Genomic DNA, 24753 nt, shown 5'->3' on the forward strand with positions numbered 1-24753 from the left:
ATGTGCTGGCCTGTGGATTTTATTACTGGCTTTTATGCATACTGTTTTTTCAATGTTTGTGGTAGGCTGATCTGAGGCAATGTAATAAGGCAACATGTTCGGTAAACATACATACATACATACATACATACATACATACATACACACACCATCATTTTGCACCAATTATCTCAGCTGAAGAGCAGGGAGGGTGCCTTCCGTGCCTGCAAATGTTACAGAGACTCATCAATTTTTTTGTTGTTATTTTGTTACATTTATTTCCCACCTTCCTCCAAGGAGCTCTAGTGGCACACATGCTTCTCTTCATTTTATCCTTACAACATCCCTGTGAGGTATGCTGGGTTACGAGATAGTGACTGGCCCCAACAGGCCATTTGGATTTGAACCCTGGTCTCCTGACTGCTGCTCGCAATTAACAGTGATCAAGATTACACACAGAGAGTTAGATAGTTCAACACAACAGTGTGCAAGGAGGACTCCAACCCCTTTGATGATGTTGATGTGTTCTAGAGCCACTGCAATTAGGTTAGGCTTGACAGCTTCCCATGCACACCTGCATGGTCACTGTGAGAACAGGATGCTGGATTAGATGAACCTTTGGCCCGATCAGGCAGAGCTTTTAGCGTGGCACGGTGACATTTTAAATCTCTTCTTGCCTCCTATCACATGCACCCATCTTCTTTGTAATTATTATGTTAGGACAGATCTTTATTCTCTCAACCCCCCAGCCCACTGCACACCATTTATTGTGGTAGGTTTGGGAGAGTTGTTTGGTTACATAAGCCCTTTTAAAAAAAAGAATGCAATGAATTTTCTTCCCATCTCACTCCTTTCTTCATATGCTAAGTCTGAGTTTTTAGCCTGCTCCTTTCTTGTCCCTGCCTGGTTCCAAAGTATGCTGCTGAAACCAGGCGCCCATTTCTGCCTTCCTGGTTGCTCATCTGCTATGCCTATTGATCAACTATAAATTTTGTTATGGACCACTACAGCTATCTTTGCTTTTTATGTTCATTTGAGAGTTCTATTAGTCCACTTAGAAATCAAACTGTATCTGCTATATTTATAAAATATGTACGTTTCTCCTGCCTGTCTGAAATTTTGCAAATCTGGTTTGATTGTTGATTTTATTTGATTCAATATTCGTATTTTGCTTTTCCAACCACAATGCTGAGCTTAAAGTTCCTAGTGGGTAGGGCAGAACAGTAGAATATCTAGATTCTAGAAAGCAAATGCCCATTGATGGAGAAACAAATTTTCTGGAGCAGAAGACCACATGGGTCTCCCAATGAAAGCTATTTAGGCTATTAGTCTGATTTGCAGTTCGATATTGCTTATATAAGAGGGGTGCTTTTTCCTCTTGTGTCTGAAATTTGACAGGTCTGGTACACTGGAGTACGAGTAGCAAGCCTGACATATAAAAAGAAGAGTTACAGGTATCAGATGGGTGTCTGGATCTTCCCGTAAAATAAATGGGATTCTAAAATGAATGAGAATGATAAATTAAACAGAATGAAATGCAAAATGCATGTGATTTTAATAAAAAAAAACATGCCATAAAGTGAATCGACAAATAAAACATTTATTTTTCTTGGACATCCAAATTTGTACCAACGGTACACATATCTCGTAAGCAGGCCCATTTAAATTTGGTATCTTTGCCAAAATAGTCAGCACATAATTTACTTTGAATCCTGAGAGTCTCCTATACACTTTAATAAGAATCGAAGATCTTAATTGTTCCTCCACTAAATAAGACTGTGTCACTGAGGAACTGATTGAAAGCTTATCCCCCCCCCCTTTGGTCTTTTTGGAAACCAAGGGGATGAGGGTGGGAAGTCTGTTTGGTTCTCCCACACTTCTAAATTCAAACCAAGGGAATGCCATTCATTAAAATCCATGCTTTTGGATCACTATGGCTGCAACTCCAAGTAAGTAAGGACCTCTGAACTCAGTGGAAGTTACTTCTGAGGACACATGTATAGATTACTCTATATCTCAAGGATCTGTTGCCAATTCTAGTCCAGACCCAAATCCCATTTGTTTCTGTGCTGAATTCAGGAAACACCACTGCAAATGATCAAAGGCCGTTTCCCCATCAAGTTCCACAATTGCAAAGTACTTATTGAGTTCCTTATTTTGTTGAATAATATTCAATGCTTTCGTATTGTTTGGAGTTTAGGAGGTACAAATCCTTTTAAATCTCTATTTATGTAAAAGCCAGTGATTATATTGAGTTTTATACTATACATTTATATTCATGGATTAAGAAAATGGGGCAGTATGCTTCAGTTGATTTTTTTTTATTGCCTTGCCCTGGTTGGAAAATCATAATCATAATATAAAAATTTAACTCTTTCCAAAGGAGGGGCTCTTCACACATAACATGCTTTTCGGTGAATAGCTATAGTTTTTTTTTTTCTTGTAAAACTATAGAATTATTTTATACATTTACATCATATTTCCATTCCATACTGCCGCACTTCTAAAACTGCCAAGCGTGAATGTGATTAAGGATGGACAAATCTGTCAATCACTATTCCACTCATTTTTCAAGTCTTAAGTTTGGGTCACCCTATTTCCACATATGTTTGGCTTTTGTTGTTACTGTTGTTGTTTTATAGTCTGGATGAAACCTTATACACATTTCCCCTAATGTGTATATAGACTTGCAGTTTCTTGTCAGACTACTGAATAAAAATATCAGAACTGCACACCACAACACATCTGTCAATTTTGATCTCTTCCAAAAAAAATTAGCACCCTGGGGAATTCCGACATCCATTGTTTTTGGCTCTTGGTGGCAACGCCAACAGCATGCAAGAACAGAATAGGTAGCTGTACTGTTTACCTCTACATTGCTATTCTCACTAGATCCAGAGCCATGTGGTGGGGTCCCCGTCCCCCCGTGCCTACTGCAACTGTTTTTGCAGCATTGTCATTCGTGTCTCTGAGTCTGAGACTCACTGTGTGAGAGATGTGAGGTTGATGAATGTTCCAGTTTAGAACTGGCATTGGTCTAGCTCAAGGATAGCCAATGTCCATAGTTCATTTGACTACAATTTCTATCAAGGCCAGTCAGTATGGTTCTCCTGTGCAAGCTTGCAGGCTTGCCAGGGGCATCTGGTTGGCCACGGTGAGAACAGGATGATGGATTAGATGTGTCATTGTCCTGATCCAGCAGGCTTTTCTTAAGTTCTTATGATAGGAGTTATACTCCAACATTTGAAGGGCACCACACTGGCTACCCTTCGTCTAGCTCATCATCAAATGCACTATGAATCCAGCATATCTCCACTCCCCCCCCATAAATCTTTCTCCAGAATGTGCAACAATATCCTGCACATGTACACTCACCATGAAGGCTAACCAGGCTCTTCTTATGTTAGAAAATCAGAACTATGGAACTGACCACCTTAATAAAACTATCATTGATTGCTGTGAATTCTGGGTTGAGTCAAGAGTTGGCCAAACAGCATAGGATCAGTTTTTCAGGGGCACAGTGAGGTTGTAGTGAGGAGTATGGGGAGGGAAAACCCTACTGTGTAAGCAGACTTCCACTTATGCAAGTCTGGATCCAAGTCTATATGACAAGAGCAGACAACCCAACCGAGTTACTATGTTCTGCTAGTCCTAAATACAAGTAAGACAGAGCTATTTGGGTCCTGATGGCCCACCACTTTAAGCCAGAGAGCTCTTTTTATATTTAAAAAGTTGCTCATTATTGGTGACACCAATCAGTTGGGCTCGTAGGATGTCAGGCACAAAGGGTCTTCAATCAGGGGTTTGGCCTTACTTTCTGCACCACTGTTGACCTGATTGCAGCTGCAAGAGTTAGAGGATGTGAACAATTTTTCACACTAATTATATATTCAAAACCTTTCAATTTTCTAAAGCTATGAAAGCTGTTATTGTGAAACTGAAATATCAGGCCATGGAAGAAAAACAACAACACAAAACCACTTTAGAAGAGGAAGTGAGTCATTCCACATTAATGATGATGGAGAAATTTGGCACAGCCTTAAATATAAATACATTGAATTAAGTACTATGAGATAGGGTCATATGATTGATTATCGCTTTCCCATGGAAATTAATGAGAGCGAAACTAGCATAACTTTGGTTGGGCTATGCTCTTTGTTTTGAATTAAATATTATGGTACATGCAATTAGGGATGTAGGAATATATAAATGGTTTGTTTCGGTCTTCATGCTTTTTCCTATGGATAAATGCTTGTTTTAAAATAGGAGAAGGCTATCATTGTGAGAGGACTCTGTTCATTTTCTGTTGTATAGAGCGGATTCACAGCATCTCCAATATGAGACATGCTGAAACGCAACCGATATACAGAAGATCATCTCATGTGCAGGTCAGCAGGGCTTATGCACTGAAGTTCCCATTGGACGCTACCCAGAATGTGCGTAGAAAAAAAGTGGTTGCAAACATTGTACCAGTTTTCATTACAATTAGCAGGCCAGCTGCTGGAGATATTGTAGCCACAAAAAGACAGATGGATAGAGGGTTTTTTTGTTTTGTTTTTTACACCAAAGACATTTGGTGTAGAAATCTATCAAGCATTTGCAAATTTTCTTTACACTTACAAATGTGGCAGGAGGATCATAGTCACTCACTTTTAGTAGGAAGGCATATACCGGTAGTTACAGCAAGAATGTTTGGTGAACACACACAGTCTGCTACGAAGGCTTTTGTTTTTGCACATATTGCATGACTTGATGAATTCTGTTGTTGCTGTTGCTGCTATTATTTATTAAATTTATACCCTGCCTTTCCTACCAAAGGAGCCCAGGGCAGAAAACAAATTATAGGAAAAAAATGACAGAATAAAATGATCCAAAAGCAGGGAGGCTTGCCTGGCACCTTCCTTTCATATCTTTAGGCTAAAAAAATGCTTAAAAGTTTTTTCTCTATAACCAGGCCTTTGGCTGATTAAACATTCTATGGCCTTTAAAATGTGTTTGTGTGTGTGTGTGTGGGGGGGGTTATTGGTTTGTTTGTTTTTTATTATGTATTTTGTGTTCTCATTTTGAATTATTATGTTTTGAACCACCCTGTGATCTTTGGATGAAGGCAGATATACAAATTTAATGAAACGCTGCTACTAATACTGCTGCTACTACTACTAATAACACTTCCATCCCCATATATAATCAAGTACAGATGGAAGTCTAGAGTGAGATACTAGGGTGATGTCTGCTGTTTGGACTCTGGATGAGAACCCATGAGTGTATGTGTGTATGTGCAACTTACAGGTAGGAAGAAGGTATCTGAAGAAGTGTGCATGCACACGAAAGCTCATACCAAGAACAAAGATAGTTGGTCTCTAAGGTGCTACTGGAAGGAATTTTTTGTTTTTTTATTTTGTTTTGTAGTAATGTAACATTTTTATATGTAACTGTATTGTTGTAATATTTTAAGTCGCAGTTGTTGCTTCTTTTTTGTACACCACTTTGATATATTTTTAACATATTACCGTGGTAAGTGGTATAGAAATTAAATAATCAATCACATCAAATCAATCAAATCACAGAGTAGAACAGGATTTTTGAGGTAACCTGATCTTGTTCAATGCAAGATCTGCAGTGAAGGATGCAGCTGTGGCATCCCTGATTGATATAGATCCAGCCCTTTCTTAATACCTTCGGAGAAGGAGAGTCCACCACATCTCAAGGCAGTCTGTTCCATTTTCCAACAGTATTAACCTCAGCAGAGCTGAGGGAGTTGTTTCAGTGAGGGAAAAAAGCATGTTATAATGGCCCAACTTGTGTGAATGGGCTGTTCTTTCACACCCTGCAATTGCACAAAACTTCTGGAGTGAGAGATAGCCAATCGTAAAGCAGATGCAATGTGAGTTTTGTCACTTGAGACCATTGATTTCAACTTTCTTAGACAGTAAGAGCTATTAAAAAATGGAATGCAGTTCCTCAGAAGGCGGCAGACTCTCCTTCATTGGAAGTTTTTAAACAGAGGTTGGATGGCCACCTGTCATAGATATTTTAGCTGTTGTTTCTGCATTGCAACGGATGGATTTAAATGACCTCTGGGATCCCTTCCAACAGTACAATTCTATGATTCTGCATATGACTAATGATGGATATCACCCTTTGTGTGAACCTATGTGGGGCATTGTTAATAGCTGAAAGGAGGCAATTGCCATAGACCACAGCAACTTTGCAGTCAATCCTGTCTCCATATCCCTTGTTCCAGGCGTGCATGTTCCCCCATCGGCTGATGTGACCTTGAAAGTCCATGCTTCAGTAACCCAACATAATTACCTGAATTGTGGAACTTTCTTGGCAGCCTAATCAGAATTCCCTGTTATACCAGCCTGAAAAACACTGAGCTAAAATATACAAAACTTTCAAACCTGGGAACTCTGCAACAGGAACATTAAAAAGTCTGGAGTGGGAGAGGGTGATGCTTATAAAAGCCCCATAAATTACTTTGGGTGAGTTTAGGATTCGAAATTTAACACAAGATTGAGATCTGCACTCAGATGTGAACTCAAAGGCAAGAAGCAATCTCTTTAGTGCAGTCATTGATTGCTGCAGGTTGTTTTTTTTAACTTTAGCATGGAAAATGGTTCCAATAAATCACCTTAAAGCATGTAAAATAAATTGAGTGCACACCTTTCACGTTTGTGGTCATTAATGGCAGCAGCACTGTAGGGGTGTTTGGGAAGCACAGCAAGACACAGAGATTTTAGTGCAAGTTGTTTGTTACTTGTAGGATTCACCTGCCATTATTAAATCCTTTCCTCCATGCTCCTTTCTTGAAATAAATCCCTTACTGTGCTGTTTTTAAAATTGTTTTCCTGGGACCTCTGAGGCTCCATGGAATTTTATCAGATGTTCCTCAGTGAAAAGGCATTAAAAGCAGACAAGATGCCCGAAAGAGACTTTGTTAGGCCTTTACTTAGGGACTTAGTAGACACTAAGAGATATGACGTTGCTATTGATCCCCTCTTGTCTACCTGGTAAGGTTTAGCAGAAGCAATTAATGCCATGACAAACCATGGCATTTCTCTGCATGGCTCAAAGAGAAACCAATGGATTGGAGCATAGGAACATAGGAACCTGCCTTATATAGAGTCAGACCATTAGGCCATCTAGTTCAGTATTGTCCAAGCCAGTGTTTCCTAAACTTGGGTCTCCAGGTGTAGTTGTTGGACTACAACTCCCATCATCCCTAGCTAGCAGGACCAGTGGTCAAGGATGATGGGAACTGTAGTCCAAAACCAGTTGGAGACCCAAGTTTGGGAAACACTGGTCTAGTTGATTGGCAGTGGTTCTCCGGGGTTTCAGACTGGGAACATCCCTACCCCTACACAAAGATGCTGGGAATTTGGAAATTCTGCATGCAAAGCAGATGTTCCAGCACTGAGATATGACCCTTCTCAGATAGGAAATGCAAGAGTTTGATAATGTCACATCATGTATTTTGGTTATGGGTGTTATTGTGGAAATGCACCAAGTAAAAAAGGATCAGTGGCAGGATGCATTCCCTCCAAATATTAAATTAGGTTCAAGCTGGACATGGTGGTTTCATGTAGTTGGGATTGCTTTGGTGATTTTTATTTACCAAACATCTGGGGAGATTTGAGCCAGAACAGGACCATGGTGTGGAGTGAGGGAGACTTTAACCCTTTGCCCCACCATGGTCCCAGTCAGAATCATCCCCACTGACTGACTGCTATTCACAAAGCCACATCCAGGTTTGGCCTTGAGGCTCCTTTTTGGTCACACCCTAGAGCAGTGTTTTTCAACCTTTTTTGGGCAAAGGCACACTTGTTTCATGAAAAAAATCACGAGGCACACCACCATTAGAAAATGTTAAAAAATGTTAAAAAAATTAACTCTGTGCCTATATTGACTATATATAAAGTAATTTTTCAATTTTTCCCACGGCACACCAGGCAACATCTCGCGGCACACTAGTGTGCCACGGAACAGTGGTTGAAAAACACTGCCCTAGAGTGCACACTTGTGGAGCAAGAAGTAGACCCAACAGGCCTGGTCTCAACCCTGCACATACTGGAAGCACACCATAAAATATTCCTCAGGGCCCTATGCCATTCACGGGGATTCTGTGGCAAATGCAAATAGGTTCATTGGCAGGAAATCAAAGTGGAAAGGATGCCCTGTGGGCTGGAAGTTTGAGAACCAGGGCTTTTGTGCAAGGATTTTACTGTCAAATTAGAACACTAGCGCACATAGCCTTCATTTCAATTTGATAATATAGTGTGGTATAAATTAAAACCTTTCCGAGAGTAACAAAGCAGTTAGCATTTTTACTTAACTCCTATTTTTTAATTAAAACTGACGTCGGTAATCCAACAGAATAACAGCATGCCCCATTTTGGAGGAAGCAAAGAACTGTCCAAGGCTCTGATTCAAAAGATACATAAGCTTTCTGCACACATTTGCTTCTCCATGTGATTAACATTGTGTGAAGGAGGAAGAAAAGGGGATTGTGCTTGCCCCACCAACTCAGTTGCCATCCTCTTCTATGAACTGTTAGCATGCAGCTCCCCAGTCATTTCAGAACCCTGGTAAATCAGAGAACCAACATTACTTGGTCTCTAAGGTGCAGATCAGAACATAGTTATATTCAGGATTCTGCACACCTCTGAACCTGCCAATTGAAAATTGTTTTTGCTGTGAAGTGCTCCAATAGCTTTAACGTTTCTATCTCTCTTTTGCTACAGGCAACAGAAACTGCCACCGCCACCACCACACACGTGTTCAAAATGGGCTTGCAGATGCATTGCCAACTGTCTGTTCTCTGGCACACCATTATCTTCACCCCACAATGCAACAGGAACGGTGTCAACTTCCTGTATTGTGAGGAAAACAGTATGATGGACGGCAAGTGGGGGCTTACCGTCAGGAGACCAGGATTTGCTTAATTTTAAAAATCGCCCTAATGTGGATTAGGGAAGGGAAAGGTGTGATGCTTGTAGTAAAACCAGTCATGTTTCATGTTTCACCTGTTGAAGAAGAAGTTGCTGCATATTTTAATTGAGTGGTTAGTTCTCAAAACAGTGAAGGCAAATTGAACCTGCAAGTGTTTTCTTTCCTCTTCTGTGAAAGGTTGTTTACCTTTAATTACTTTTCGATACAATTTTAACACTTCACAATTTATCAGTTGACGCAAAAGATAGAGAAAAATAAAATAAAAATTCAGAGCCTTAGTGTTTTAGCAGTAGAAGGAAACTGGCCATTAAAAAGTAATTCTGCAAAGAGGCTCCCACATTCTCAAGTACTTCCTTAACCACTCCTAGGACCTACAATAAAGGCAATAAAAGCAAGCTGGGAAGCACTTAAATAAATGGGTGGGAATGAAAGACCCACATATGGGTTATGAAAATAGAAAGCCTTTCCAGGGCTCCTGAAACTGTTCCTAGGGTTCTTGGCATAATATAAAACTTACACATAACCTACTTGCAAGGCAACTGGAGGCGAGGGCCATCTACAAAATATTATAAGGAAGGAAGAAAGGGCAGCAATGGCTGCTAAACTAAAAACAAAAAAACCACACATATGATCTGTTTCTGGACTTGCTGTGCTGGGAATTGCAGAGGTTCAATTTCTAGATAATGAGATTGGAAGAGGAGACAATTAGTGAAAGGACAGGATAAGAACCCTGTTCGGTCATTTGACTGAACAAACAAGGGCTAAAAAGGAGGCGTGGGCAGGGTAGTACATGCAGGACCCACCCCAACATCACTGGGTGCACAGACTGCCATTTAGACCTGCACAGGTCTGCAGAAGGTTTCTATGGATACTCTACTGAACAGGCTTAGAAACCAACTCATGATCAGAAACGCTGCCTTATCTGGGTTTCCAATTGCTGGGAGGTTTGCAAGCATGTCCAGCAGAAAGCTCTGCAGGTCTTTGAGCTAAACACACAACAGTCTAAAGAGGGATCTGCATTCCTGGGGATGTGTGTGTGGTGCTTCAACCACCTTTTCAACATTCACATGTTCAGGGGAATGCTTGAGTAAGGCTATGTTTGTGGACATGTCTAGTCTGCAGACTTCAGTTACAGAGTGACCTAAATCTCTGATCCACTGGCTAGAAAGGGCTCGGATGGGGCAGAGGTGTGTCCCAGCTGGCACAGATTATCTTTACTAGTGGGAATGGGGTATGCCATCCGCTGCTACAACCGCAGAGAGCTCAGTAGACATACCAACAGCAATGTTTCTGACTGTATCCCCTCTTTCTCAGAGAGTCCTGGAACCACGGCTTGTTCCAGGTATGAGTGGGTCTTAAGAAGTTAATGGCGAATCTGTTAATTTTGGTTATCTCTATGACAGACAATGGGCTGAGGACAGGAGCACGTGACCAGAAAGTTTAGAGATGGAAAAAGTGAAAGTTTACATATTAATTGAAGGAACCGGACAAACCTTTGCAAGGCTCAGGTCTTATTAACACAGCTTTTCTTTGATTTGCCAGTTCTGAACCATTTTGAAAGCATAAAAAGGCCTCTCAGCACCCCTCTCTATGGCATAACTGCCAATATTCACAACACAAACATATTTAAAACTGGTAACTTATTTCAGTTAAGGGGGAAAGATGTAGGACTTGGAAAGATGCTGGCTTGAATCAATACTCTTAACAAGTCTTGACCAAAAATAAACATGGAAACAAAGACCCCATCTGACTCAGGAGGGAATCACTAGGTAAATGTCTCATTATTCTTGACCTAGGATTTTTTTATTTTATTTTAACTATGAAAAGCATTTTGAAATCATGTTTGGTGATCCAGACTACGATGTTCAGGAAGGAGAAGCAGTTGAAGATTGCCAGGTTTTTTATGATGTATGTAAGTTTTTAAAGTATGCAGACTCCCAAGGAAAGGAAGATTGCCTTGCGGATAAGTGCATTATGTGCAGATAAGTGCCTGAGCTGTACCTCCTAAATTTCCTACTTTTGGCAGGAGGGCAAAATGCTCCTTTCACAGTTGTATTTTTTAAGAGAGGTTATTAAAGCTGTAGTCGAATGGTATGTTGTGTGAAAATGTGAAGAATTCACTTGACCAGGAATTTGCCGAGTTTTACGAGATAAACTTTGATATTTACAATTCAGCAGGTGCCCTTGCCATACTGGTAGTTGCTTCAGAACATTTAATAGTAGTTTCTCTCCAGGTTTTCTGACACTTTTATTCTTTTGACTTTGTGTTTGATTTGCATTTGTGTGCAAAGGAAATGTTTCTGCAATTTATCCTTTTCAAAAAATAAAAGGCACTTTATTTATATCTATTAGAGAGCTGAACTAAGACTGAAGGATAGTTTTCTTTCTTTGTCAGTGCTAGGGCCCCCTCATGCATTTTTTTCTATTGTATACCTAAGATTTCTAAAATTAGACATACAAATTTAAGGTGTACAAGTGGCAAACAGGTATTAGAAAACATGTGCATCGTACAGTGAACCTCATCATAAAGTCAGGATTAGATACATTTTTCCACTGAGTGCACACTTGGTGGGAAACGTGGGCTTGTTGCTGTGTAGTGTGTGAAACCGCTACGGGAGGAGTCTACAGCCTTTTAAAAGCTAATGGTAACTTGCCCAGCAATTTTAGTGTACAGTTGTACCTTGGTTTTTGAACAGCTTAGTTCTCGAACTTTTTGGCACCTGAACACCGCAAACCCAGAAGTGAGTGTTCTGGTTTGCGAACTATTTTTGGAAGCCGGACATCTGACGCGGCTTCCAATTGGCTGCAGGAAGTTCGCTTTGATTTCTGAACATTTTGGAAGTCAAACGGACTTCTGGAACGTATTCTGTTCAACTTCCAAGGTAAGACTGGATTGTGATTGTGTCTACTTGGAATCACTCTGGCATCACTAAGGAACAGTCCCAGAGATTACATTTAGGGTAAAAGGAAAATAAGCAGAAAAAGAATAAAAAGAAAAACAGATAGAGCATAAGCAGTCTCTGCAGCTTTGTCTTACAAATTCTACTGCCCCTACTGGACATTACTAGAATTCAGTGCTCTTACCCCTGAAAGTTGACAAAAATGTCTTCCCTTTCTTAGGGAATAATACTTGCTATTACTACCGTTGCTAATACTGCTGTTGGATTAAATGGCTGCTAGTTATGATGGCTATATTAGCTCCTATGACAAAGGTAGTATATGCCTCTGAATGTTAGTTACTAGGGAGAGTGCAGTTTTCCTCACATCCTACTCGTGGAGTCCTCCAAGACATCTGACTGGCCACTGTGAGAACAGAATGCTGGACAGGGTTGGTCTTTGGTTCTAATCCAGTAGGGTTTTTCCTATACATTTAACATCCTTGTGTGTAACCCTGAAAGCAGGCGCCTTTCCAAGAGCATGCTTGCAACTCTCTTGAAGGAGCTTGAGAAGTATTTGCAGCTGCCACTTCCACCTTCCCCCAGAGTCCCCTGAAGGGCCTTACATTCCAAGGATTAGACTGGGATTACAAGGACCAGCATCCCCAGGAGAAATGTGGTGTTGTATGTGCTGTCCCCAAAGAGACAGAAGACACCTGAGGGCATTCTTCATCAGCAGGAATAGTGTCCTCTCATTTCCTTCCAACTGAGGATGCTTGGAATTAGATTCCAGTCCATTTCTGGCATGGGGAAGAAAAGAATATTGCAGTACCCAGCCTGGGTATTTCCCCTTCATTCACATGGAGATAATTTTCTTCATCTTTTGTCCAAAGTGGGAAGCACAGTCATTCACAGGATTGGGGCAAACATGAGTTCTGCTCACCTTGCTTGTGATCAGGGGCCCTGATGCTCGAGGCATCCCTGGTCTGGTCCTGAATGGACTGTGTAGATTGTAGCATTGTTCAGTACTTTAACCATTTCAGAGTAGGAGAGATCCCTGATATTTACATATTTTCTTCCAACATTTACTCAGCTTCTAACATCTCCGTTTAGCACAACGCCTGTAAAAGCTGGTTCTTTACCTTGAAGAACAGTAACTGTGGCATGTTTCTCTAGTGACTTCATCTTTGCCAATGCAGGGTAGTGCCACTCAATAGAGGGTAAAATCTAATTTTGTTATTTATGCGATACAGATTAAAAAAACCGTAAATTAGTTTTTTGCTCAATGGCATAAAAAGGTGTTGAATTTTTAAAGTCAGCAAATCTCTTGTGGATTCTACTACGATTCAGATATTATATTGGTGCTTGGGAATATAAGCCCTTTGCTGAAATTTCCATAAAAATCCAATTTGCCTACTTTATAATTTTTTCAAGGCTTAAACTATAGGGCATGGCTTGTGTTCTCTGAAGCTTTGGAACTGATTTAGATTCATCCTAAGCTTTTCTGAATAGGTACTGCCTTTCTTTCTTCCTCCCACATTTCCAAAGCTGCTTCCTTTGCAAACAGCTTAGGCTCATCAGCACAAGTCAATGTCGGTACAGTGAGAAGGGCGGAAAACATGTTGGCTTCTTAAAGCAAATGACTATTGGGTACTGGGAGGGAAAACTTATGGAGCACCTTGATACTTAGGCTAGAGCTATACATTATGTGGGATGTGGGATGTTTGTTCAACCAGTTAAAAACATAAGAGCAAGGGCATAGGAAGGGGGGTTAGGGGGTACAGCCTGCCCGGGGTGTCATCCCTGAGAGGGGTGAGCGGGGCCTGGACTGCAGTGTGCCTGAGCCACGCGTCTCTCCTGGGAGTGATGTGGGAGCTTGGGGCCCCACACTGCTCAAAATGGCAGCGTGCGGCTTGCGCCCACCAGGCAGACTCTGTAGGCAGATCGCTCCACCCCCGCCACTTCAGGTGCTAGAGCAGCTAGCTATGCCCCTGCATAAGATCCACCTGAATCAGGTCAATGGCCCATCTAGTCCAGCACCCTGTCCTCACAGCAGGCAACCAAATTCCTCTGGGAAATCCAAAAGTAACAATACTCTCCCCTACTGTGCTTTCCAGTAACTGATATTCAGAAACATATTGCCTTCGACAGTGGAGAAAGAACACAGCCATGAGGGTTAGAAGCAGGTCTGCCAACTCTAGGGAGTGGAGGTTCTTTCAGGCCCCTCAACATTTTGTTTGAAGGGGGCCCACCCACCCACCCCCCATGTTGAAGGGGCCCAGCACAACATTTCAGAAGGCTGAACCAGTCTGCATGGTGTCAGGAGATGCCATAGGGACCGGTGTGGCCTGGCACAAGGTCACACTGGCCTGCACGGCATTGGGAGATGTGTGTGATGCCATGTGGCATATGCATGGTGGCACACAGACACAATGCAGGCCAGCTTCCCCAATCTTGGGGACAACCCGGCACCTCTGGTTAGTAGCCACTGATAGCCTTATCCTCCATGAATTTGTCCAAATCACTTTTAAATGCCATCCAAGTTGGTAGACATCAATGCCTTTTGTGAAAGTGAATTCCAAAGTTGCCAGGCCATAAGAAGACCTAAAATCCACTGCAAATGAAAAAAAGATGTGGTTTCACTTGGAAAACTCTAATATACAGTCGACAGCCAAAATCAAGGTACTGTGCTGATTAATCTTTCCCTTCAATAGTAGCTCTGTGTATGTGCATGTTTGTGTGTTTGCCAAAAGGACCTTTTATGACAAAATACATGTTTGCCATTTACTGTAAAGGCTGTTTTGTTCACACATGCTCATCACTCCATTACTGCAACATTAAGTATTTACTTGCATGCACGCATGAAGCATCAGAAAACTAGCACGGCAATATATTCAGATTGCCAATGGAAGCAGTTCACACATTTCCTATATCTGTGAATGAACTTAACAAATTGTGAGAAATGGTGTGATGCACATGCATGTGGAACAAGACACAACTGGCCTCTTCAACATTAGAAGATAGCAGATGAGCACAGGTATTGTGGTTGGAAGGGTGGTTGGTCTGTGTTTGGTGAGGGGGCAGGGATGCTACAGAAATGTCTCCAGCGACCAATCCTTACAACAATTCACCACGGTCAGTAACTGATGGCAGGGTGTGGCGTCGGCACTTATCTGACCCCCTAGCAGGTGGATCATTGCTGCTTACTGGGAGAGAGAGAGAATACAGTGGTACCTTGGTTTAAGAGCAGTTTAGTTTATGAACAACTTGGATTAAGAATGCTGCAAACCTGGAAGAAGGTGTTTTGGTTTGTGAACTTTGCCTTGGAAGCAGAACATGTTCCGCTTCCTGTTGAGTGTGTTCCATTTGTAAATTGAGTCCCCCGCTGCTATGGGAAAGCACGCCTTGGCTTAAGAATGGACTTCTGGAACGGATTAAGTTCGTAAACCAAGGTACCACTGTACAACGTTCTTCCTGCTGGTGCATTTGTACAGTGCTGACCTCTCTGCTACCTTGCCCCTCCCACTCCCTGCAAGTGGTTGTGACTCTGCTGTGAGGTCAGGTAACAGCCACCGCCCTACCCCACCATAGACTACTGACAATGGTGAAGGGCTTTTGTTGTCTTGGTGGAGAAACTCTACGATTTTGGCAATCAACACATGATGACAAGCTTTTAGACTGATTAATGGCACCTCCTTTCCTGTTCAAAGAGTTTTCAGCTCTACTATTGCTCAATAGTCAAATAGCCAACTCAGAAGCTGTTCTTTGTTCATACAAAGTCTGGATCTGGGTTCCCCACCCCCCCACCCCTTCAGATTTTCTATCTTGGTAGGCTGCAGTCTTCTACAAACTATCTAATCAGGGAGATAATGCTGCTAAGCAGAAAACATTATTGTTATTGTGGTAACATCAGCATCACTGTTAAACATAACCACACAGTTCATTGTGTGAGGTTTCCAGCTGCCTTTGTTACCATCCTGCATCTGAAAAATACATTGCTATAAATGATGAACATAATCCATCCCATTAGCTTTGCCCAACCTGGTGCCCTCCAGATATTTGGGGCTACAACTCCCATTATCCCTGACTATTAGCCACGCTGGCCGGAACATATTGTAGATCAGAATGACGGGGGGGGGGGAGAGACCAGGTTGGGGAAGGTTGCATAAATCAGTAGAGTGGGTACTGCTGCTTTTTAATGCATTAGCAGGGGAAAACATTCCTTCCAGGCAATGCCATTCTGCACTGCAGAATTGAATTCCACCATTCGCTCCTTCACTCTGACAAGTAATACCCTGCTTGATATGTTAATCTTTCTTTCTGCTTCCTTACTGAAATTAAGGAAGAGCTTTTCTATTATGGAAGTGACTCACAATGATAGCACTTGTAAGTACTCCATTGTTACCGAACATAAAGATGGAAGCCCTGGATATAGTAATTTTATAACCTTTGCTTTGAGATGATGATAAAATATAGGCCAAGTCATTGATTTCAGATGAGTGACAGCATGCCTTCACGTTCCTATGTGCACGCCTGCACACACACACACACACACACAGTACTTTGGTTTGTTGCAAAATCAGAAACGGTGACAAGCTGTCTTACATTAGAAGATATGTTAAGGCAATCTAGCTTCAGTTCTGAGTTCTAACAGACATCTCCTGTGTGACACCATCTGTATCATGTGATAACACAATCTCTGTTCCCTTAGTGAAAAATGTAATACACACTACTGTCATGAGCCAGAGCTGAAGCCTAGTTTAGAAGGCACAGAATAAGGCCTTTTATATCTGAGCTCTAATGGAGACAAGGAAGCAGTGGCTGATGTGTATTATGGCAAATTCACTTGCTGATGATCCAGAAAGGAGTGAAACAGTAGGGGCAGTTGTAAAACCATATAGTTGCTGCCTGGCTGTTGCTGGTGCAGCAACTCCTTCCATTCAGCTCCTACTCTTCTCTGATTCTGCCAGGCAGCAACCTGCTGTTGCTTTGTTAGACCTCAGCGCAGCCTCATGGGTGTGATAGGGAATCTAGCTACACAACTCAAGGCTTGCAAGAACAGCACAGATTGCCAGATTGCTACCAGGAGATTTACATTAGCTTTAAAACTGCTGCTGAGTCAAGAGATGAGGCATTCCCCACCTTTTCCCCCCAGTCCTTTTCTCCATGTGGCATATCTTGTTTCTTAGGGCAAACTAGGCAAGCAATTGGAGAAAAATACTGGTGAAAATGGATGGGAGAAGCCATAGTTGCCTTATCTCCAAGTTGCAACCATGTGTGTAATGTCATCCTTGGCCATTTCCTCAATTTTCAGAAATTAGTCTAGGATGAAAGTGATTATAATAATTGACTCAGACAGTTTCTTTTACACCATAGTTGTTGTTTTTAAAACAAAACACAATAGTGTATTTTTCTAATTTGAAAATAAAATAATAAAATAGATTTATTAGGTTAATAGTTACCTCCACTGCCTATAGGGCTTTTAAAAAATCACGAAAAAGACAGAATGTTAAATAACATAGCCTGTTTTTAAATTGCTGAAATGAGGATCAATCAGACTTTTTGCTTATTGTTGCAATGTATTGACTTAAATATATACACAGGTTATTCTGATGTCTTCTTAGCACCTTGGATAGCTTTAACAGCTCAGCTCAATCCAACAAAACCTGGTGGTGGACTGATGTCTTAACAGTCCTTCCATGCAGTTTACCTCTCTTATGCCCTGTCTGAGGAATTTGAATTATGCAAGCCACAGTAAGTCTTCTATTCTAAGCAAACTTACTAGAGAGTAAGTCCCACTGAGCACAGTGAAGTTTCTTATGAGTATACATGCATATTATTCTGCTGCCCATGACTAGTTTAATTCTTTTAATTTCAGAAGAGCTTTGGTTTCTGTTTTCAAGTGAGGCTCAGGGATTCAGAGCAAAATAAAAAGATGCTACAAGTTCAGGCTGAAAATATTCTAACAAAATGTAGTCTTGTTGGAACAAAGGAAAATAGAGAGAAATCTGACAACAAGAAATTAAGGCTCCAGACAACTCCAAAGAGGATCTTAGTTATTTAGCAGTGTTTGTTTGCTGCTGGTGTTATTCAAATTCTATCCCACTTGTCAGCCTGAGCCAGACCCTGCAAGCGATACTATTGTTATTCTGTGATTATCGTGTCTAATAACGATAATTGTCCTGTATTATTTCTGCTGCACTTAAAATACATTGTCTACAGTAGCTACAATAGCTGAGGTCTTTGCACAAAAGTAAGCTCTTCTGAAATTAAAAGAATCAAACTAGTCATGGGGGGCAGAATAATATGCATGTATACTCATAAGAAACTTCACTGTGTGCAGTGGGTCTTATTCTCTACTGTGGCTACATGAGTGGTTTAAAAGTTAGGAGATTACAATGGATGGAATTTCCCTGTCATACTGGAACAATAGATGGAATTTCCCTGTCATACTGGAACATGCTGCCCATTCCCACTAACAAAATATTAACCCAACCACACTACCAGTTCACCGCCTTGGAATTGCTTATGGAAGGCAAAGAGAGGGAGAATATTTAGAAGACTTAAACCAGAATTTAGAATTGTCCCGACATACTATTTCTTTTTGGGGGGGGCCTAAACCAGTAAAATAACTTGGTGTGTGTGTTTAAATCACTCTGGTAACACAAAGACTCCTTTAAGTTCTCAACTCTCTATTGGTTTGCCTTTGACCAGGTCCTGCATGAGGAATGCAATTACTTTTGCCTGATGATCTCCACCTGAAAATGGATAGCTGTGAGGTGTCCATGCTGAGTTTTGGATATTTTAGCAGTCCTTGATATGCTTCATCAGTGAGGTGCTGTTTGCTCCTCTGTGGGAAGCAGCAGAGGCGAGCAGGATGTTTTACAGTGACTCCATTCATGCTTTTCAGGTGTGACCAGAGGTTGTGCTGGGTAATTGGTTTTACACCCCAGGTGCTCTCCAGATTTCATTCTTCTCTCTTTCTGGTCAACATTGATGTGAAATGGATTTGGAATGAAGGGGTCATAGTATTGAAGCCTCCCCCGTAGAACTGCTTGTAATCCTTAGCTCTGTTTATCCTCTGAAAGCCAGCTCATACTATCAACAGGATCAAATGCTACAGCTTTCCTTGGGCTGTACCATTTTAGGTTACAAACAGGAGGTCAAGTACTCCTACCACAAAGGGAGAAAAACACCAAACAACTCCCCATGAACATAAAAGAAGTATGCCAGGGAATAGAGTTATGCTTGGTTTTCTCCCAAGTGCACAATTTTAATATGTGTGAAGAGTTGTTGTTTTTCTCCCCCACCCCCACCTTACAGCGGCTTGCCATCTGTTACAGACCATGCTAAGCTTTAGCACTTAATTCTACTGTATGTATTAACTAGCTCATGTTTGCTATGGTCTCTAGAGATGCCAGCTAAGTTTTTACAAGCCAGGCTTGGAAAAGAACCACAGGGGCTATTGTTAAAGCCCACTTTAATGGACAGGAAAGCGTAACACCTAAATTCTTCTTCAGGTGGAATGAAAATCCAAGCCAGAGAAGAATTGCCAGCTTCAGCCCTCCAGTCCAACCACAAAAGCACCTAATGCCAGGTTTGTTTGGCACCCAGATATCACCCAATCTGACAGAATGGACAACCTGAGTGATCCTCAGCTTCCCAACCTTCTTCACTCTTTGTCCCTGCAGCTGCTTACAATATTTCATGGTTTTAAAATTCTGGTCAACTCTTTTTGGACAACATTGTGTGCTTTAACCAGTTGTGTTTCTGTATTCAATAACCCATTGCACCTAAGACATGCCCACCTTCCACTACTTCAAGTGTCAGCCCCATAGTGTTTATTTAAGGGAGAAACGTATCTTGTTGTGAAAGCTGGATGGACTCTTGGGATACATTATCTCTCTTTGTTCATACATATCTGGGCATTTCAAACATGAACTTTGTACTACGGAGATCACACATGAAAGACTTTCATTCCTTTGAGCATCTCCAAAATGTCAACTATATTATTTTTGAAAGTCTGGGCTTAAATTGGAGCTTGTTGCTTTCATCAACGTATTGATTGTAACTGGACAAAACTTGAATTTGGGTTTCTTCTTTATGTTTCTTTCTTTGTTTAAAAGTTGTTTGCCTCTAGCATTGAACATTTTTTAAATTTCAGTTTGAGGTTTCACTGTCCTATCATAATGCTTTAACTTCTTGACAATTTTGTTTAGATAAACTCATGTGCAGTAATGTCAGATCACACCCTCAAGAGACACAACTAACATGAATTAAAAGTAGGTATTGGGGTGTGTGTTGGATGTTAACAAATTCTCAGGTGAAACAGGGTGCCTTGGAGGGATTTCTGGCTTTTCAGAGGTAAAGCAGGACTTTTTCATAGAAGTAAGTTGAAGCTGGGGTCCTGAAGCACTTTGTGGTGCCATAGTGATCCACACACTTTTGTTTTTTTTTAAAATGCTGCAAATAAATGACTGCTGAAAGCAAAAGTAATGCCCCTAAGCTTACTATAATGTTATAACACCAGGGTGGGATGATTGGGAAGGAAAGGAACCACCAGCATGGCGAAAAAGAGCAGAGGGGGAGCTTTTTTGTGACTGAAACGTATAATCAACTGGAATGATTTTACTCAAAAAGCAAATCCATTTTAGTTCATCCAACAACAAAATCAACTTTAAAGAGTACCTGAAACCAAAGTTCTTAGACCTATTTCCCAACGATTTGACAGATTTCTTACCCAGACCAATTTTCAGACCTATTGCCCACAAAACACAAGGGGATACTTTAGTGATTCATTAAAAAATCACACACATACCCTGTAATGGCTGTCCTTGTAGGAAAACCTATCCTTCTGAAATTTGACAGGATTCATGCCCTCAGAGAGAGCCTTGCCTGTAGATCTTATCCAAATCTGCATACACATACACACACACACACACACACACACACACACACACACACAGTTATGGATGTTTCCTTTTATTTATAAGAAAGAAAGAAAGAAAGAAAGAAAGAAAGAAAGAAAGAAAGAAAGAAAGAAAGAAAGAATCAAAAGCCCCTGGATCATTCGCCTGTCATTTGTCCAATTTTATTATCTTTCAAAGGGATAGTATGCTTACAAATTTCATCCACTTCTGTTAAAAGCAGGAGTTAAGGCCATTTTAAAATTTCCCAAGCATTAATTGGTGGAAATGAAGTGGGATTAAATGGATACCAAGTGAAATCAGGCAGTGGGGTGTTTTCCAAAGCAATGAATTTGGGTGTGAACCAAATATTGTGGTTAGTGCATGACCTAATATATACAGAGTTGGAAGTCACTAGGTTTAACAACCTCCCTTAAATACTGCTGCTTGCACTTCAAAAGCAAATTTGCTTCAAAAGCAAATTAAGCCACAGGTGTCCCCACCAGTGCATTTTAAATGCTTCATTTGCATGCAACTTTCAAAAGGACCCAGATCTTTTAGATAGCATGAACCTCTCACACAGTGACCAGTAGTGGCTAATTTCTAAACTGGAAGCTACACTAGGATATATGTGAATATCTCTATTTTAAAAAAAAAAAAAAAAAAAAAACACAACAACAACCTAAATGTATTTGCAAGGAAAAGGGCTGTTATCAAAATCAGGAATCAGTGTGGTGATTGGATTTAAACATCCCACACATACACATTTTCATCATTTAGGGTAAATCAGGGGTAGCAAACATGGTGCCCTCCATCAGGCCCAGCCAGCATGGGCAATGGTCAGAGATGATGGGAGTTGGAGTCCAGCAATACCTGGAGTGCCACTTGTTCACAATCCCCACTCTAAACTGTCCCACAATCTGATGTTGGTTCTTTGAGAGCAAATTCATGCATTATATATTGGTGCATATATTTTCTGGTTTGTTAAACAACATGAAATTGCAGACATGAATTAAGATTGGGAAAATGGTTTGGAAAAGGGTTGCCACTTCACTGATCAAAGGAGTGCACACACACCTGCCCTGGCAGTTGTATTTTGTAAAATAATAAATAAGTAAAGAGATCAGTCACTCATACCTGGTATTAAATGTACTTTGGCCCAAACAGATTTTAAACAGCTATTTAAAACTCCCACTGGAAGTCACCTCAAAAGCAGTGGTATTAAAAAGCTGTAGTCAAACATATTTTTTTTGAAAATGGGTGAATATCACAACATCCCATCCCCCCTCTAGTGCAGCTCACACAATTTTCAATGGATTATGGGTGTGTGGATATCCCAGGGAATTGTGCCCTGATGACACCCTCCATGTTTTGCCAATACTGAGAATTATAAAATGAATCAATGCTTTCTTGTTTCTCTCGTTTAGTTCTGCCAAAGGAAGCATCTAAATGGCACTACAGCTCTAGATCAATGAAATAGACTTCAGATATAAAATGAGTCAACATTTAATAGTAATTAGGAATACAAATTAGTTTAGGGTAGTTCCCCCCCCCCACTCATGCATGGATGACCTCTGTGGGGAAGGTTGGGTGGCCTTCAGCCTATCCTCTGATTCTGACCCCACAGAGTCTTTTGGAACTGATGGAAGGGTTAGTTCCTATGAAGACATGGAAAAAGAACCTGTGTGGGCAAAACTGGAAGGTGATCGAAAGCTATCTCCTATGGGTTATCTGGAGTGGGGAGGGTGGCACCCTAATGGGGTCTTTCCCCCAGTCACACATGAATAAATGAAGAAGCACCTCTCCCATATCAGTGTTCTCAAGTTTTAAGATAAGAGGAGAGAGCACTTCTCATTCACCTGTTAGGGGAGGCTCTGTGGAGGCACCCACTCTGTAGAATGTCATTTCTCTATAGGTATATCAGGTATTGACATTGTTGTCATTCAGGCACCATATGATGGCCCACATATTTACCCAGGCTTTTAAGCTTTTCAATGAGTGGCTGTTTTAGCCTTCTGTCTCTAGCAGGCTTAATTTGTCTTTGTTTGCACATGTTTTTGAGAACTGCTTTTTCTTTTACTGATAACTTGCAAAAGACGATTTTATATTGCACTCTGTTGTATGCATGCATGCATCTAGTATCAGCACTGATGAAGGGTGGGCTATGCATCATTTAAACAAATAAATATAAACACGCCAACCTTCTAAGGAGATAAGGGGAAAGCTCTGAGATTCAATTAATTGTTCTCAGTTCTCAGATTAGTTGGTGGGGGGACCTAAATTCTTGCCATTTCCCCCACAGACGAATCATTAGTTTCCACGTTAATCCAGGGCATCTTCAGGAAACATTACAGTGTTGATGCTATGGACAATGGAAGAAATAACGGAGAACCAAAGAACAAAAGAGGATTATAATCTAGAACTCAATATGTTACCAAGGCAGTTCTCGCTGCTGTTTCCCACATTGTGCCAATAAAGCAGGGATAAAATTGCCACATGGGTAGGACAAACAAGGTAGGTCCTTCCCAAGCGAATGCTGTTAAGCCTTCAAGTAATATTGGCATCATCTATGGAAAAAGCTTTTTCCATTTCACTGCAGCAATGAAATGCATGGATTGGCCCTAGGACAGAATCATCTCAGAAGTAGAAGAATATTGCACAGAAGAACATGTCTAGCCAGATGTTTATCCAGTGATGGATTACAAGCAAACATCTTGTCTCTGTACTTAATTGTTTTGTTTAGCTTTAGGACAGGAGCTATAGTTGTTGTAATGAAAAGAAGCTCCAAAAAGAAGGGGTGAGGAAGCTGGATGGAATGTGGGCTTCTGTTAGTTGGCAACACGTGTTGCTGAACATGTCCAGCAATTTAATTTTACAAATGGATTAAATAAATTCATGGAGGATACAGTGATCAACACTAATAGTCACAATAGTTATATATTTTACCTCCAGTATTGGAGGCAGAATGCCTCTGAATAGCAATAGCTGAGGAACAATCAATAGAGATGGTTGTACTCATGCTTGGGTTGCCATATTTCAAAAAGGAAGACCCAAAAATTGTTGGGAAACAAAAAAGAAATGGGAACAAACCCAAATAGTGATTTTAAGCTTTTGGAACTTCCCTCTGATGCCATTTTGCCATTTTACACTCCCAAACCAGAACATGTCAGGAATTTTCCTGACTTATGGCAAGCCTATACTCATGCAAGGGTGGACTTTGGTAACCTTTTGTAATATGGTGCCCTATGCAAGGCCAATATTTGGTCCCCAAAATGCATCTTCTCAGTTATGGATCTTCTCAATTTTGTGGCACCTCGGCTTGCTGTCCTGTGTGGCAGAACCAACTGCACTACCCTAAATCTGGTGCTGACTCATGGCCTTCAAGTGAGCTTCCCATAGGCATCTGGTTTACCAACTGTGGGGAATAGGATGCTGAATGAGACGGGCTTTGGTTTGATCCAGCAGGATTCTTGTTGTGTTCTTGTGTACATTTGTTTGACATTTATTATATAGGTTCTGTTTTGTCTCTGTTCCCCACACTATTTCACACCTACATGAAACCACTAAGTGAAGTAATCCAGAAATTTGGACTGAGTTGTCATTGACACATGGATGGCACCTAACACTACTTTTCATCAAATTGAGGTGAAATAGTAGGCATGATAAATCAGGGTTGATGAAGGGCAGTAAAGTGAAGCTCAATACAGACAATATGGAGGTACTGTGAACAGGTGGTTCATCTGCTCAAGGGAGTGATGTTCATCCTGTGCTGGATGAAGTTGCACTCTCTCCAAAACTGGGGTCACAGCCTGGCATGCTCCTTGCTCCATTTGTGTTGCTATGTCTTCTGTGGCACAAAGTGCCGTTTACAATTAGGCTGGTGTGAAAGCTGAAACCTTACCAGGACAGAGTTAGCCTGTCATAAATTAGCCATGCTCTGATAATTTCCAAGTTAGGCTACTATAATGTATGTGACTTGGAGATGCCTTTGAAGATGGTTTGAAAATTGAAGTAAGTGCAGAGTGCAACTGTTAGATTAT

General features: G+C 41.0%; 1 protein-coding gene across 4 annotated transcripts in view; it reads right to left on the bottom strand.

The window, feature by feature from the left end:
* The window catches only part of GRID2 (glutamate ionotropic receptor delta type subunit 2), a 657599-nt gene that overhangs the window by 312662 nt on the left and 320184 nt on the right, over positions 1-24753 (bottom strand). The window lies entirely within an intron of this gene.

The sequence above is a fragment of the Lacerta agilis genome, chromosome 9 (genome assembly GCF_009819535.1).
Source record: "Lacerta agilis isolate rLacAgi1 chromosome 9, rLacAgi1.pri, whole genome shotgun sequence".
NCBI lineage: Eukaryota > Metazoa > Chordata > Lepidosauria > Squamata > Lacertidae > Lacerta > Lacerta agilis.